The 15,257-nt window shown below is 44.6% G+C and overlaps 1 protein-coding gene across 4 annotated transcripts in view; it reads left to right on the top strand.

Moving 5' to 3' along the window:
- The window catches only part of PAK5 (p21 (RAC1) activated kinase 5), a 252,096-nt gene that overhangs the window by 85,727 nt on the left and 151,112 nt on the right, over positions 1-15,257 (top strand). For all 4 annotated transcript variants that reach the window (XM_039531636.1, XM_039531637.1, XM_039531641.1 and 1 more), the window contains exon 2: positions 10,866-10,990. The gene's annotated coding sequence lies outside the window, so the exon portion shown is untranslated. The remainder of the gene's footprint in view (positions 1-10,865; positions 10,991-15,257) is intronic.

The following is a 15,257-nucleotide window of genomic DNA, read 5'->3' as shown; positions in this document are numbered from 1 at the left end:
TATTATCCACCCAGTGATGTAAACACCCTGCCATGAGTATTGAAAATAAATATTGGAGTTCGTAGTAAAAATAACGGAGAGCTACACTGCTCATGCAGCTTTCCCTTTGCATTCTGTCATTTTCTAGCTGGCTTATTTTTGGCAAAGGATACTGAAAACTGAGACCAAACTAAGACGACATATTTATTTAATTTTGGTAGTTTAGAGGGTTCTTTCATCAAAAACCATTCAAGGATGGCATTTATTTAGCCATATTACCCATCCCAAGTGCCACATTCTAAATTTATCCGCTGATGTTCGGAAATACGGGATATGGGAAGATATTTCATAGGTAGCAGAAATCTCACATAGGTAAATCCATCAGGTGTAACCATATATAGAGACATGCTGAAACTTTATATGAAGGGTACATTTTTATCAATAGTTTATAAAAGTTGTAAATAGTAATTGAGTCCAACAGATCACTTATAACTGTAGTTTATAAATATCTATAACCGCCTCTACTGATGTGACTTAACTTTTCTACTCATATCTGTGACATGCTGATAACATCTATTAATCATTAATTAACTCTTTATTAGCCCTTTATAAATGGAACCTCAATATATAGTGCAAGACTTTGGTACACATAAGGAGCAGGGGAAGTTTTTTGTGACGTAGAATCATAGGGACCTCGAGAGGTCATCTAGTCTAGTCCTCTGCATTCATGGCGGGACACTGATGGACAGTTAGAGATGCTATTTTAAAAACAAAGTTAATTTTTTATGCTAGAGTGAATTATTGTGAGACAGATGGGAGATCTGCTTTAATGGAGTCTTGGTTTAATCACTGGTGTTGATTGTACTGAGGACTTACAATACTGATGTATTTCTTTTCCCACTTTTCATTTCAGTAGGATGTACATATTGGTATACACTATGAAATGCATAAAGAGAAGAAAAAGAATAAAGGAGCTAAACCAAGAAACATTCATCAGATTAACTTTTCTGTCTTGTTGTACTTAACATTTTGTGTATTCATAAATATATCTTCCACATGGACATATCACCATCCACTTTAATATCACTAAGCTTTTTGAGTAGCGATTTTGCTCCAAGTAGCAAATGAAGAGAGATTGCAACGTCAGAAAAATGAGCTTTTCAAGATACATCTTTAACATTTGTTACGGAGAATAGCTGCCTAATCTGTGTCTTGATTCTTATAACAGTGCCCATCACTGCACTTCCTAACTTTCATCCTAAATAATAATCTAATTCACAATTGGCTAGTGGTCTAATTTTCCTTCCTATTTGCTTGTAGGTGGTCAGGTGTATAGTATTAGGTTTTTTTAAATTAGTTTTCTTTCTTTCTTTCTTTCTTTCTTTCTTTCTTTCTTTCTTTCTTTCTTTCTTTCTGTAGGAAGTGAGTTTTCCATGTCATCCTAAAAGCAATGAGAATTGTAGTCAATCTGATCCCTTTCAGGAACGAGTTCTAACTGTTGCTAGGAAAGTCCCGTCTCCCACTTTCAGGAGATTCACTCTTGAGGTTGTCAGCTTCATAGTTCCTTAGGAGCCTAGATTTTGATGGAGGCCGTTGTCACAAAGACCAAGGTGCTCTCTGAGGTATCTTGGCCCAATGCAATAGGGGGTTTTGAGGATTAATGCTAGAGTCAGAATAGGGGGCTGGTGAGGGAATCTGCTCAAAAAAATTAACTTCAGTTATGTTGTTGTAATTTCATTTTAATTGCAAGTTTTCTGAGTAGCTGTAATTAACACAGAGACCATGAATGGGACCCAATATTCTATGGGGAGTGGAGCGGTGGGGTGTTGTGCTCTCACTGGATCAACAGGAAGGATGGTTCAGTGGTTAGAGTGCTACCCTGGGCAATACCCAGCCAATCTCTCAAATCACAGCACTTTTCAGCAAAAAGGGAAGCTTTTGGCAAGAGTCTCAAAAATGGCAGCCCCATTCAAAGAGGTAATTTTCAAATACATTTCCTTTCCCAAAACGCAGGCTTTCTTTCAGTGCTTCCAGAATGTCTTGCTCCATGAACATGATGAATTCTGTGTATTTCATCTTGGGTGTAGCTGCCGCTGTTCAGAGTGGGCATCCTGTGGAGGGGTGAATCAATGACCTGGGAGAAGTTTGCTACCGTTTCCTCACGCAGGCAGAGCTGAGCTGGCTTCTGAGGTGGTGCAGAAGCAGCCAAGGCTGATACATTGATTTAGGGCCTGGATGGGTATTTCAGGGCAGGATATAGCCACCACAATGGCAGAGGACAAGACATCTCTCTTAGCCTCTACCATGGCTGCGGCATCTTGGTGTCAGTCCCTATGGGTCTCAAACCCAGGTCTGTGGGAGTCGTCATGCTCCAATCCAACACTTGGCAGCTCACACACGCAGCAGCTGGGACTGGGGCCTGTGAAGCCCAAGCGAGGCACAAACCTGGCCCCTGCACTCTGATTGGGAGAGCTCCAAGGCTTCTGACTGGGCTGCAGCCCCTGTTTAAGTCAGCGGAGGAACCAGGAAGTTGATTGTGCAACTGGGCTTCACTCTGCCGTGGAGTGCTGGTTTGGTATTTACCTGTTCCTGCCAGCTGATCCTGGCCTCTTGGTATCCTGACTTGGCCTGACTCTTGGTAAATGGCTCTGGATCCTGCCCTCTGGTTTGTCTCTCAGTTCTCATCTGCTGGTGTTCCAACCCAGCCTGTTCCTGGTAATTAAACATAAGAACGGCCGTACTGGGACAGACCAAAGGTCCATCCAGCCCAGTATCCTGTCTGCCGACAGTGGCCAATGCCAGGTGCCCCAGAGGGAGTGAACCTAACAGGTAATGACCAAGTGATCTCTCTCCTGCCGTCCATCTCCACCCTCTGACAAACAGAGGCTAGGGACACCATTCCTTACCCATCCTGGCTAATAGCCATTAATGGACTTAACCTCCACAAATTTATCTAGTTCTCTTTTAAACCCTGTTATAGTCCTAGCCTTCACAACCTCCTCAGGCAAGGAGTTCCACAGGTTGTACGCTGTGTGAAGAAGAACTTCCTTTTAAACCTGCTGCCCATTAATTTCATTTGGCTCCTGGCCCTTGGCCCATGCCTGATGCTGGGCAAAGGCTACCCATAACCTAGCCCTGTCAGTCAGAGTTTATATGTATATGTTCATGTTTTCCATCAGTAATGCTCCAGTTTACTTCTTTCCTACTTCATCAGAAGGAGCTCATGATGGCAGTGGGTGGTGGAAGGAGAAGAGACATTTAGGTGCTAATGTGTTAATGATAGTAGCCACTGTATCTCACCAGATCCTCCACTACTTGTCCCAGATTAAAGATTCAGTTTTCTGAGGCTCATCTTTTTAGAATATATTTAGGCAAACCAAGTAGTCATAATTCTAAATATAATTAGGTGGAGGAGTTGTTCCACATTAGAAATGCAAATGTCTAGAACAGAGGCAGGATATTGTGCAGCATTGTGTTAGATTGTATGCCTCTAAAGGAAAATGGCATATGTTTTGCTTAGGCCAATGGCATGAAAGATTAAATGGTAAGAAGTATTTGAAAATTAACTCTTTACATGTAGCTGCCATTTTTGATCCTCTTGCCGGAAGCTTCCCTTTTGCTGAAAAGTGCTGTGATTTGAGACATTGGCTGCATGTTAAACCAGTGTAAGGCCTGGTCTACACTCGGGGGTCAGGGGGGATCGATCTAAGATATGCAACTTCCGCTATGAGAATAGCATAGCTGAAGTCGACGTATCTTAGATTGACTTAAATTGACTTACTTCTTATTGACTTACTCCTTGCGGCGCGGGATCGATGGCCGCCGCTCCCCTGTTGACTCCACTTCCGCCTCTCGCCCTGGTGGAGTTCCGGAGTCGACGGGGAGCACGTTCAGGGATCGATGTATCATGTCTAGACGAGACGCGATACATCGATCCCCGATAGATCGATCACTATCTGCCGATCCGGTGGGTAGCGTAGACATACCCTAAGATGCCAGACAAGTTTCCATGCTGCCTTCACGTTGGTTTAAAGAGCCCCCCAAGTAAACATTGTGCTATATCCCAGCATTATCAACCACTGAACCCTAGTGGGGATGGGGGAGAGGATCACCAGACCAGCATCACTGCTGAGAGGAACGGGGACACAATTAAAGACTGAATGATGATTTGAAGATGGCCCATATGAATTTGTAAAGTGAATTCAAGGCACACTTTTTTGATGTTAATGTCTCAAATTCAAACTCATAACAGCGTGTATTGTAAACAGTCCCCAAAACACTTCTCCCCTACTCTCCCTTGGATAGAGTGAACCTCACATACAGAAGTTAGATATTAGAGAGACAAGGTGGGTGAGGTAATAACTTTTATTGAACCAACTTCTGCTGGTGAGAATGTCAGTCTTTGAAACTATGATGAGCTCTGTGCAGCTCGAAAGCTTGTCGCTTTTACCGTCAGAAGCTGGACCAATAAAGGTATGTACCTCACTCACCTTGTCTCTTTAATATTCTGGGACCAACCAAAAAGAAGATGTTAGGTTATGTCACTTTATGAACTACCAGAAGCTGCTCAGATACTACAGTGATGAGGGAGGTATAAGAACTTGTATAGACTAGAATGTTCCAGCTCCCTAGAAATTCCCGGGACCTAGTTGTTCCAGCCAGCGCTTCTGCTAAAGTAACTGTTTTTACTGTGTAAGCAGGTTAGACATCTGTTCTGACCTGTCACTCCTTGGAAACTTTTTCTTGTTTAATATAAAAAAAAGTTCTAGCATTTTGTTGCAGAAAGCCAGATCATTGCTTTGTGAGTTGTGAATCCACAACATTCACAGTAATTTGTGAAGCAAAGATAAATTTCTCCCAACATTGGTTGTGGGGCTCAGTCTTGCATCAGGACTTGGCCTGATGCCCAGCATAAATGCTAAAGTGCACTGCTCTGAGATGTAGGAATATTACAGGTACTCTCCTGTGAGATGTTAATTTGTGGTGTTTTGCCTGTCCTGAGTACTGTATTATCAAGATTGAAGCTAAAGATCTCATGGCAAGATTTTTGTGGCTGGTTGGCTGGCTTTTCATGTCAGAGGTAGCTCAGGGTCCAAACCAACATTCCTTTTCTTGATAAAACGGGTCCTCGGGGAACTAGATGGCTCCGGGAACCGGTAGTGGAATACAAAGCCTCTTATTGCTGCTTTGAACGGGATTGAAAGTTGTTACTATCTGATGGCTGCAAAGTGGCCTTTGTGAAGTGAGTTGCTGAGCTCAGTCAAGTGGGTAACAATAGTCAGTACTGCAATTGGCAGTTTTGTTGGCAGTCCCAGGTGAGAGGGCATGGAATGAATGGGCATGGGGACTACTGTCATCTCACTTTCTGGATCAGGGATGAGACAAAGAGCCAGAGACAAGTTATGCAGTGGGAAAGCTTGCTTTGCCCCTGCTGGTGCTTTGGATTAATGGCTTGGAATGATTTCATGAAGACATAGAAACCAAAGAGCTCTCAGTGTTGACATAATGAACACATCAGCCACTACGTGTGTCACCTAGACTAGAGAGTTGTTGCACTTCCCGTTCTTAATACCGTCGTAAAAAGCACCTTGAGTCTGAAAGCCATATACAGAGCCATCTCCTTTTCTATTCTTTTCTGTTTTGCCATGAGAGTATATTTCATGGTCTATTAAAGCACTGATTCATAACTTATTAATACTGTCAAAGTTTTAAATACATCTTCTGGGGATGTAATGTACCATCTGAAACTTTAATTCTCTATCAATAGAAGTGAACAGATATTTTTAGGCTGTAGTTTTAAAGAGTCTTAAGGCAGTTAGACACCAACTCCCATTGAAATTCAGTGTTAGTTAGATGTTCAAATCCCTGCTCTAATATTTCTTCCCTTCCTACTACATACTAGTAGTATTTATCTGTATTGTGGTAGTGCCTAGGAGCTCTAGTCAAAAACCAGGACCCCATTGTGCTGTAGACACACAGAACAATGCCCCTGTCTAGATAACTTGCAAGGTGTACACTCCGGCTAGACATTGCAAAACATTGCTCAGAGGGAGGAGTGACGTAGAAACACTCAGCTCTGTAGCCTCGTATTGCTAGTAAAAATATAAACAAAGCAGATGCTCAGTTAGAACATTTGGAACCATTTTAAGTGTTGCTATAAACTGTGAATAGTCTGAGGCCCTTTTGTATTAGCATCGGTGGTTTCTATCCTCTTCCACAATGATTCACATCTGCTTTCCTATGCTAAAGATCTCCAGTTGGTTGTTGCAGAAATTAAATGAATGAACTCAGCACCACTGAGGCTGCTCAGGGAATTATTTTTGCTTTAGTTTGTGCCCATCTAGCTTTTAAGGGTGAAATTCACTCCAGGGCAAGGGACACACAAGTTCCTAGGCATCACTTAAGACCTCATCAAAGTGAGTCCTAGGGCCTTGAGGTGAATTTTGCCCCTAAGTACATAGGGTAGACAAAGAAAAATGGTGACCTCAAACTAGTTATTTAGTGGTGCACCGTAATTTTGTGTGTGTGTGTAAAAAGCTCATTAAAACAAGATACTCATTACATTTGGAAAAATAAAGCCTGGAGTTACATTGGTGTAACCAGCAGAACTTGGCCCACAATTTTGAACAAAAGGTTGTAGGATTTATATTCTGTGCTTAAATGTTGGCCAAGATCTGAGTTAAATTTCCCCTCTCATTCTCAAAGCCTAGCCACCCATGGTCAGCTTTTCAACTCTGAGATGCATAGCCCAAGAATATCAGAGTAACTAGAGGAAGAGCCATGCAGTGACCTCAATCCATAGTAGATCTCCTACTGATATTAACAGGAGTCGTGTATAAAGAACAAGGGCAGCACCAATTGTTTCTAGCCCATAAATGATAGTTCTGGTCCTTCACTGTGGGTCTCTTCATAATGTCATGGAGTTTGAGGCCAGAAGGAATGATTAGATCTCTAGTCTGACCACCTGTATGTCACAGGCCATTAATTTTTACCCATTTGCCCCTATTTTGAGCCAAAGACTTTAATTAGACCAAAACATTTCAGTTCTCAGGAGACTAAACTCTGTCTCACAGGCAGTGAACAGGAGAAACCCAGGTGCCATCAATGCCTGAGGCCCCTGCAATGGCAAGCCATTGCTGAGGTGAGAAATGCCCAGATGATCTAGGATGGATCTAGACTGTTCTCAGTGGTGGCAGATGACAGAACAAGGAGTAATGGTCTCAAGTTGCAGTGGGGGAGGTTTAGGTTGGATATTACGAAAAACCTTTTCACAAGGAGGGTGGTGAAGCACTGGAATGGGTTACCTGGGGGGTGCTTGGAATCTCCTTCCTTAGAGGTTTTTAAGGTCAGGCTTGACAAAGCCTGGCTGGGATGATTTAGTTGGGGATTGGTCCTTTGAGCAGGGGGTTGGATTAGATGACCTCCTGAGGTCCCTTCCAACCCTGATATTCTATGATTCTATGACCCCAGCCAGTGAACTACACCCTATGCTGCAGAGAAAGGTGAAAAAGCCCTAAGATCCCAGACAATCTGACCTAAGTGAAAATTCATTCCTGACCCCCAAACTGGTGATTATTTGACTGAGCAAGACACATCAACCAGGCATCGAGAAACTGGCTTCTCTCTATCACCTCAGAGCACTGGTCCACCACCCATGTCCAGTGTCTAATCTCCAGCGATGGCCAATCTCTGATGCTTTAGAGGAAGACGAAAATCCCAGAATACAACTTGTCAACTATGCCTTGCATGTACAGAATTCCCGTTAATGTTAATGAGACTTCTGTAAACACATTAATAGAGCAGCCCATTGTTCTAATTTTAATGTTTTTATCTATTTTTATGTCTAAGCCATAGCTTATCAAAGAACACCACTAACATTTGAAATCAACACCTTCAAAAATTAATAAGCAGCATGAGAAAACCATCTTTTTGCTGCCATGTTGGAAAACAAATTGTACATGCAGCACGCAGTTAGCCACCAGCATATATACTTAGTAAGTGTACTTTAATATCTTTTCACAATTTACCTTGATAACAGAGAAATAAAATTGAATTTGCTACCACGAAACACTTATCATCATCTTCCTGCAGCAACAAAAATCTAAAGGTCAAGACTGGTTGGCAAACACAAGAGTAAGTTCCAGACAGAGGCTAATAGCAGAAGTGGAATCTGTCCCTGTGTCAGGCTTCATAATAGCTGTTCTGGTCACGCTGAAGTTCCTCTGGGTGAAGGTTCTGTGTGGTCAAAGAGGTGCATCATTTTAAAAAAAAAGCACAGTGAGGTGTGAGTGATATACCCTTCAGAAGAGTAAAGCCTTCCCCACGTTGTTGTGGGATGGGCTGGAGCCAGGGAGGCCTGCTCTTTCACTGAATCCAAGGAATTTATTAAAACCTATCCTGTAGGACCACTTACTGCCTGATGCCGTTGAACTTCCAGTAGCCTTAGGCCTGTGGATGCCAAGGCACCAAAGGTCCTGAGCAGGCACTGATTGCCAAAATCCCCAATCCGAAAGTGAGATAAAGCATCAGCAAAACAACTAGCAATCCACGGTACACGGTGTTCTTTAACTAAATTACTCCAAGAGTAGGACAAATTCTGAATCACATGATATTGGGCAGGCAACTTTTTGGCAATACCCCCGAAGGCAAGAACCACAGGTTTGCACAAGGTAGCTTCCAGATGTGGCTCATCACCCAACCATCACTTGCCCCAATCACAGTCTTCACTTGGGGAAAAGTAGATGCTGATTATAAATTACCTGACACAATCAATATGAGCCCTTCAAAAACCAAAGTGATCAAATTGTAAGTCTGTGGGAACCTGTATTTTCAGCTGCTCTCAAAGTAAATCAAATCAGGTAGGCGCCTCTCCACTTGAAATTGTTGCTCTGGTTGAAAGAACATTAGTTTACAAGGTTAATGACTGGGAAGAAGAAAAGCCAACCTCTCTCTTCTAGCCGTTCAGCAGTGACTGGCTGATAAACGTAAGAAGTCTGGAGTCTAGACAGAAAACAGGGTGCTCAGAAATATTAGTGAGAGAGGTTTCACGGAGGAATTTTTTAGGAGTGAATCTAGTTGCTGGTGGTGTCAATTATCCCTCCTCTCTTTGTGTGTGTGTGTGTGTGTGTGTGTGTATGTTTCTATCTTTTATTCTTCCTGTCTTGTTTCTCAATTTGTGTGTGTCTCTTGCTTTCCCCCATAGACACTCTGAGTCACCCACTGCTTTTCTTCTTTCAGGAGCACTAGAGATTTGTAATTTAAGATTATAAAGTGGATTATGCATAGAATCTGTGTACTGACTGTTTTGATGCTAATTATGTCCTTTTTTATTCTGCTCCTGCTTCATGTGCCTATCATCAAAATCTGCTTTGCAAATGGCAAATGATGACAGTTTGATTTACGTTGAGGAGATTAAAGGTTTCTGACTGTCAGAACTATTTTTTTAATCTCAGCTGGGTAACAGCTAAGAATTAAGTCTCGCTGCATAATGACAATATGCATTTTTTCAGACTCCTTCAGGTCTGATTTATTTTCTTGAAAAGTAGATGCATTTGCAGCATACACAGCTGGGTATGTCTATGCATGGAGGCATACCTTTCTCAGGTGCTGACACCTGCTATGCAGATGTAAGAATTTATCAGTTGCATTTAGATTCATAGATTCTTAAAGCCGGAAGGGACAATGAGATCATCTGAATGATCATGTTCAGTTACTTGTGCACTATGATCCTGTCACCAGGCTGCCTGTGACAAACCCCTAGACTCTTTTCATAGTCACTGCTTTCTAGGACAGTGGTTTTCAAACTGTGGGTCGTGACCCGGTACTGGGTTGAGGGAAGTGAGGCACTGGGTCACAGCGGCTCTGGTCAGCACTGCCGACCAGGCCATTAAAAGTCCCGTTGGCTGTGCTGCCCAGCTAAGGCAGGCTAGTCCCTACCTGATCTGACACCGCGCTGTGCCCCGGAAGCAGACAGCAGCAGGTCCAGCTCCTAGGCACAGGGGCGGCTCTAGACATTTTGCCGCCCCAAGCACAGAGGGTCCGCTGGTCCTGTGGCTTCCGCGTGCCTGTGAGAGGTCCGCCGAAGCCGCGGGACCAGTGGACCCTCCACAGGCAAGCCGCCGAAGGCACCCTGCCTGCCCCCCGCGGCTTACCGCCCCAAGCACACACTTGGAGCGCTGGTGCCTGGAGCCGCCCCTGCCTAGCGCTCCATGCGCTGCCCCTGCCCCAAGCAAAGTCTCTGCATGCCCATTGACCGGGAACCAGCCAATGGGAGCTGGGGGCGGGTCAGTGCCAGCAGGCCAGAGCTGCGCGGAGCCGCTTGCGCACCTCCACCTAGGAGCCGGACCTGCTGCTGGCCACTTCCAGGTCCACAGTGCCAGGACGGTAGGAAGCCTGCCTTAGCACCCCCGCTGCACCACTGACCAGGAGCCGCCAAGGTAAGCCCGCGCCCCAGTCCTGATCCCCACCCCAAACCTGCAGTCTCTTCCTGCACCCCTAATCCCTGGCCCCAGCTCAGAGCCCTGACCACTTCCCACATCCCAACCCCCTGCCCCACCCTAGAGCCCCCTCCCACACCCTGAACCACTCATCCCCAGCTCCACTGGGTCACAGGCATTAACAATTTTCTTCAACTGGGTCACCAGAAAAAAAGTTTGAAAACCGCTGCTCTAGAATATAGTCGTGTCCCCTGCCCCCTCCCCCCTGCACATGCTGTAGATTCTGCATTCCTTGTTCCTAGATGTATACCTATGTATTTGGCTGTATTAAAACACATTTTGTTTTAATGGATCCAGGTGATGGTCCAGATCCCTCACCATCATTGTTTACCACTTTGACAATCTTAGTATCATCCACACATTTTATCAGCAATTATTTTGTATTTCCAGATCACCGATGAAAATGTTGAATAGTGTCAGGCTAGTACCAATTCCCGCAGAAAATCCCTGGAAATACCCCCCATTGGATGATGATTCCCCATTGATGACTGCTTTGAGCTATTAGAGACACAAAGGTGGGTGCAGTAATATCTTTTATTGGACCAACTTCTGTGGTGAGAGAGACAAGCTTTCGAGCCACACAGAGCTTTTCTTCAGGTCCCAAATTGTTCCTATATGTATGGTCTTGTGTTTGTCTGTACTGAAGGACATTTTGTTTGAATGGGTCCAGCTTACTAAGTGAACCAGATTGCTCTATACAACTTTCCTGTCCTCGTCATTAATTACCAGTCTGCCAACCTTTGTCATCCATAAACTTTATCAGCCGTGATTTTACATTTACTTCAGCTTGTAGGAGTTGGATCTTAAAGTGAATTTGCATGTATTACAAGGTCCCACTGATATTTACACCTTTACTGGAATTACACACCAGGCTTTCTGCTGCCTCTGTGGCTTCCTTATATGGGGGCTGATTGAAAGCTAGTTTGGCTTCCTACATAAATTAGAGAGGGCTCAGGGCTGCTCTAATCTACACCCAGCTGCTAGACTTCAAGTGGTCATTCTGGCAGCTGGGCATAGCCAGAGTGAGGAGACATTGAGTGTTCCACCGTGTGCTACCTGAGAATCCCCAACAGCCAGGGTAAGCCAGCCTCTTTGCACTGCCAGAAAGCATGGGGGGCGGGGAGTCAAATCCCAAAACTTGTTTCTCTTTCAGTGGTAAAAACAGGCAAAGCTATAATATAGTTTCATTTGAGATTGTCCTACCCTGTAGGTCAAACTTCCTTATTTTGGAGCCTCTCAGAATTTTATGTCTATTGTATAATCTATCTGACATGACCCTCTTATCCTGCACAGCTCTAGCGACTACATTTCAAGCCAATGTTGAGGTGAAGAAAAATTTGTTTTGTGTGAACTGCATTACAGAAATGTATCTTGTAAAAGATAAAGTGTTACTTTAATATAAACGTCTCTTAAAGGAAGCTCTTGTCTTTCCTGCCTTTTGTACCATCAGTTAAACATGGGGCCAAATTGCCTGCCATTGTAAACTGGTGTGGGTCCACTGGTATGAGAGCCAGGCCAATTTATACCAGTAGAGAATTTCCCCCAAGGTTTGTATAATTGAGGGAATAATGCAAAGCTTTGTTTTCCTAATGGTTTGAAAAAAGAATGAAAAGAATGTGAGAGTACTGAACTGTTCCTGGTAGAACTTTGCTTAGGAAGTTAAGAAGCATACGTATTTTCAAGACTTTTTTAAAATTTGCTCTTCTAGTTTGGCAGCTGAGTTAAAGTTCAATTAAGTCTCTCTATCCTTGCTGCAGGGAAAGCTTGGGGATCGTTTGTTATTTTAAATCCCTTCGCTTTTCAGTTGTCAAATTCAATTCAGGGAGCATTTACAGTTTCATTGGAAAGGGGCAATGGTGAGAGAAAAAAAGCCTTTCCAGACTGGGATGAATGATTTTTAAACTCTCAGCTGTTACAGTCTAATCCTCATCGTGGACAGAAAGTGTTACTGGGGGTATTTTCTTATCTCGATATGCAGGGAGCTATATGTGCAAATCGTCATGCCCCAGAGTGAAACTGTAACCCAAGGGATTTAACCCATAGACTTACACCTGTGTATGGTTTATGGATTTACATTAATAGGCAGATTTAAGAGACTTTTATTTTACACGGAGTGGGCCTTTGAAGTCAATGGAGGCCTTTTCATGGACCTCGGTGGGTTTGGATAGAGTCTGTTGCGCTGCCCAAACTGTTTAGACTAGCACAGACTTTTCATTTAAAGACCGAACCCCTGATTTGTTTGCGTGTTTTGCTTTGTGTTTGTTTTTTATAAAGATCATTGGATCTCAGTGATGAAATCCTGGCCCAGTGAAGTCAGTGGGGAGTTTAGCTATTGACTTCATTGGGCCAGGATTTCATCTCGGCTCCCCCGTCACTAGATCCCATAATGCAATCCCCAGCTCTTTGGAACATGTGTACTCTTCTGTTCAGTACACCACGTCTTTCCACTATCCCTTCCCTCTCCTCCCCATTGATCACTCTGCTTTTGTGATTGACAGCAGCCTATAGGCACTATGAGTTCATGGCCTGCGAATTAAAGTTTAATTTGTTAAACTGTCACTGAGCCAGTCATGGGGGAGTTAGCCAGCGCCTGCAAAACCTGAGCCATGTTAAGAAATCTCTTAGCTGTGCTATTAGGGCCGATCTAAAAGTCCACAGAAGTCAGTGGAAAGAATCTCACTGAGTCTAATGTGCTTTGCCCCAGCTCCAAAGGACCCAGGCTGATGGAAGGAGAAACTTCTGGTTAGTCCTAAACCATAGTGTCCTCCAATAGCCTTTTCAGAGTTAGTGCAGGCTTGATCCCTCCTCTGAGACGTTGGCTCTGCTTCCATGTTGGATTGCTTGGGGACCCTGATGGTGGGTTTGCGAACAGGGGCTGCTAACAGGGAGTTTCGCAAGGGAGTTCTCCAGGTGAAGGAGGAGCTAATACAGCATCTGTGGGGTAAGTGACTGTCTGTAGTGTGTGTTTGTTTGTGTTTGGGGGTTACTTGCTGTGTGCTGAGCTTGTGTTTGTCAGTCTGTTTGGTTGGTTGGTTGTTTGAGGGACCGTGTGCTCTGGCTGGCAGTTGAAGGCAGGTTTGAAAGCTCAAAGCCTCTGGTAATTGGCTGAGCCTTAATCAGTGGGCGGGGCATTCACTCAGGCCAGGGCTTTATAAAGCCGCGTACAAGCGACCAGGGAGCTTTGCGAACAGGGAGCTTCGCAAGGGAGTTTAGAAGAGGAGTGGGAAGGGAGTGGGAGTCCCTCGCCAGCCCTAAACCCCTTCCCTGTGGTCCCCCTAAAACCTATACACCGAACCCAATTCCAAAACCCCTTTCTGTAAACCACCCTTCCATTAACTAGGAGACAATGCAGGCAGAAGCCCAGCAGCAGAGTGGGGGCTATCCAGTTTATTGCGCTGAGTATTGCATGTATGTTACCTGCCCTGTGGGCGGGTGGCGTATGTGTGCAGTCGGTGCAAGGAGCTCCTGGCCCTCAGAGACCATGTACGGACTTTGGAGGCCAGGGTGGCGGAATTGGAGGAGCTAAGAGGGGCAGAGAGGCATGTTGATGAGGCTTTCCGGGACACTAGAATTGTCCCACCTCCAGTCAGACAGCCCCTGCGCTGTTGAGGAGGATGAAAGGCCCAGGGAAGCAGAGCAGTCAATGGGAGCAGAGGGAAACCTTCCCATAGTTGGGACCCTCCTTCCAGATGGTGCTGGGGTTGCCTCTCCGGGGGAGGGAACTCCAGTTTCTAGGAAAAGGCAGGTGTTAGTAATGGGAGATTCGATTATTAGAAACATAGATAGCTGGGTTTGTGATGACCGGGAGAACCGTATGGTGACTTGCCTGCCTGGTGCGAAGGTTGCGGATCTCTCGAGGGATCTAGACAGACTTATGTGTAGTGCTGGGGAGGAGCTGGTGGTCGTGGTACATGTAGGTACCAATGACATAGGGAAGGGTAGGAGAGATGTCCTGGAAGCCAAATTTAGGCTGCTAGGGAGGAGACTGAAATCCAGGACCTCTATGGTGGCGTTCTCAGAAATGCTCCCAGTTCCACGCACAGGGCCAGGTAGGCAGGCGGAGCTTCAGAGTCTCAATGCGTGGATGAGACGATGGTGTAGAGAGGAGGGGTTCACGTTCATTAGGAACTGGGGAAACTTCTGGGATGGGAGGAGCCTATACAGGAGAGATGGGCTCCACCTAAACCAAAGTGGAACCAGACTGCTGGCACTAAACATTAAAAAGGTTGTAGAGCAGTTTTTAAACTAGGAGATGGGGGAAAGCCAACCGCTGCAGAGGAGCGTGTGGATCGGACACAGACTTTTCTTACGGGAGAGTCTGATGATAGAGAATCTCCAGGTTATAGTCAGGAGCAGAGGACTGAAGAGTATAATGTAAGGGCCGGATCAGATGATAAACAGTCACATAAAAAAGAATCTGGCACATCAGAAAAAGGCAGGCTAATAAACAGGGACAAGTTTTTAAAGTGCTTGTACACAAATGCCAGAAGTCTAAATAATAAGATGGGTGAACTAGAGTGCCTTGTGATAAAGGAGGATATTGATATAATAGGCATCACAGAAACCTGGTGGACTGAGAGCAATCAATGGGACACAATCATTCCGGGGTACAAAATATATCGGAAGGACAGAACAGGTCGTGCAGGGGGAGGAGTGGCACTATATGTGAAAGAAAGTGTAGATTCAAATGAAGTAAAAATCTTAAGCGAATCCACATGTTCCATAGAATCTCTATGGATAGAAATTTCATGCTCTAGTAAAAATATAACATTAGGGATCTAT

This window comes from Mauremys reevesii, linkage group 3 (genome assembly GCF_016161935.1).
Source record: "Mauremys reevesii isolate NIE-2019 linkage group 3, ASM1616193v1, whole genome shotgun sequence".
Lineage (NCBI taxonomy): Eukaryota > Metazoa > Chordata > Testudines > Geoemydidae > Mauremys > Mauremys reevesii.
The sequence above is the reverse complement of the archived record's forward strand: the minus strand, read 5'-3'. Positions and strand labels throughout refer to the sequence as shown.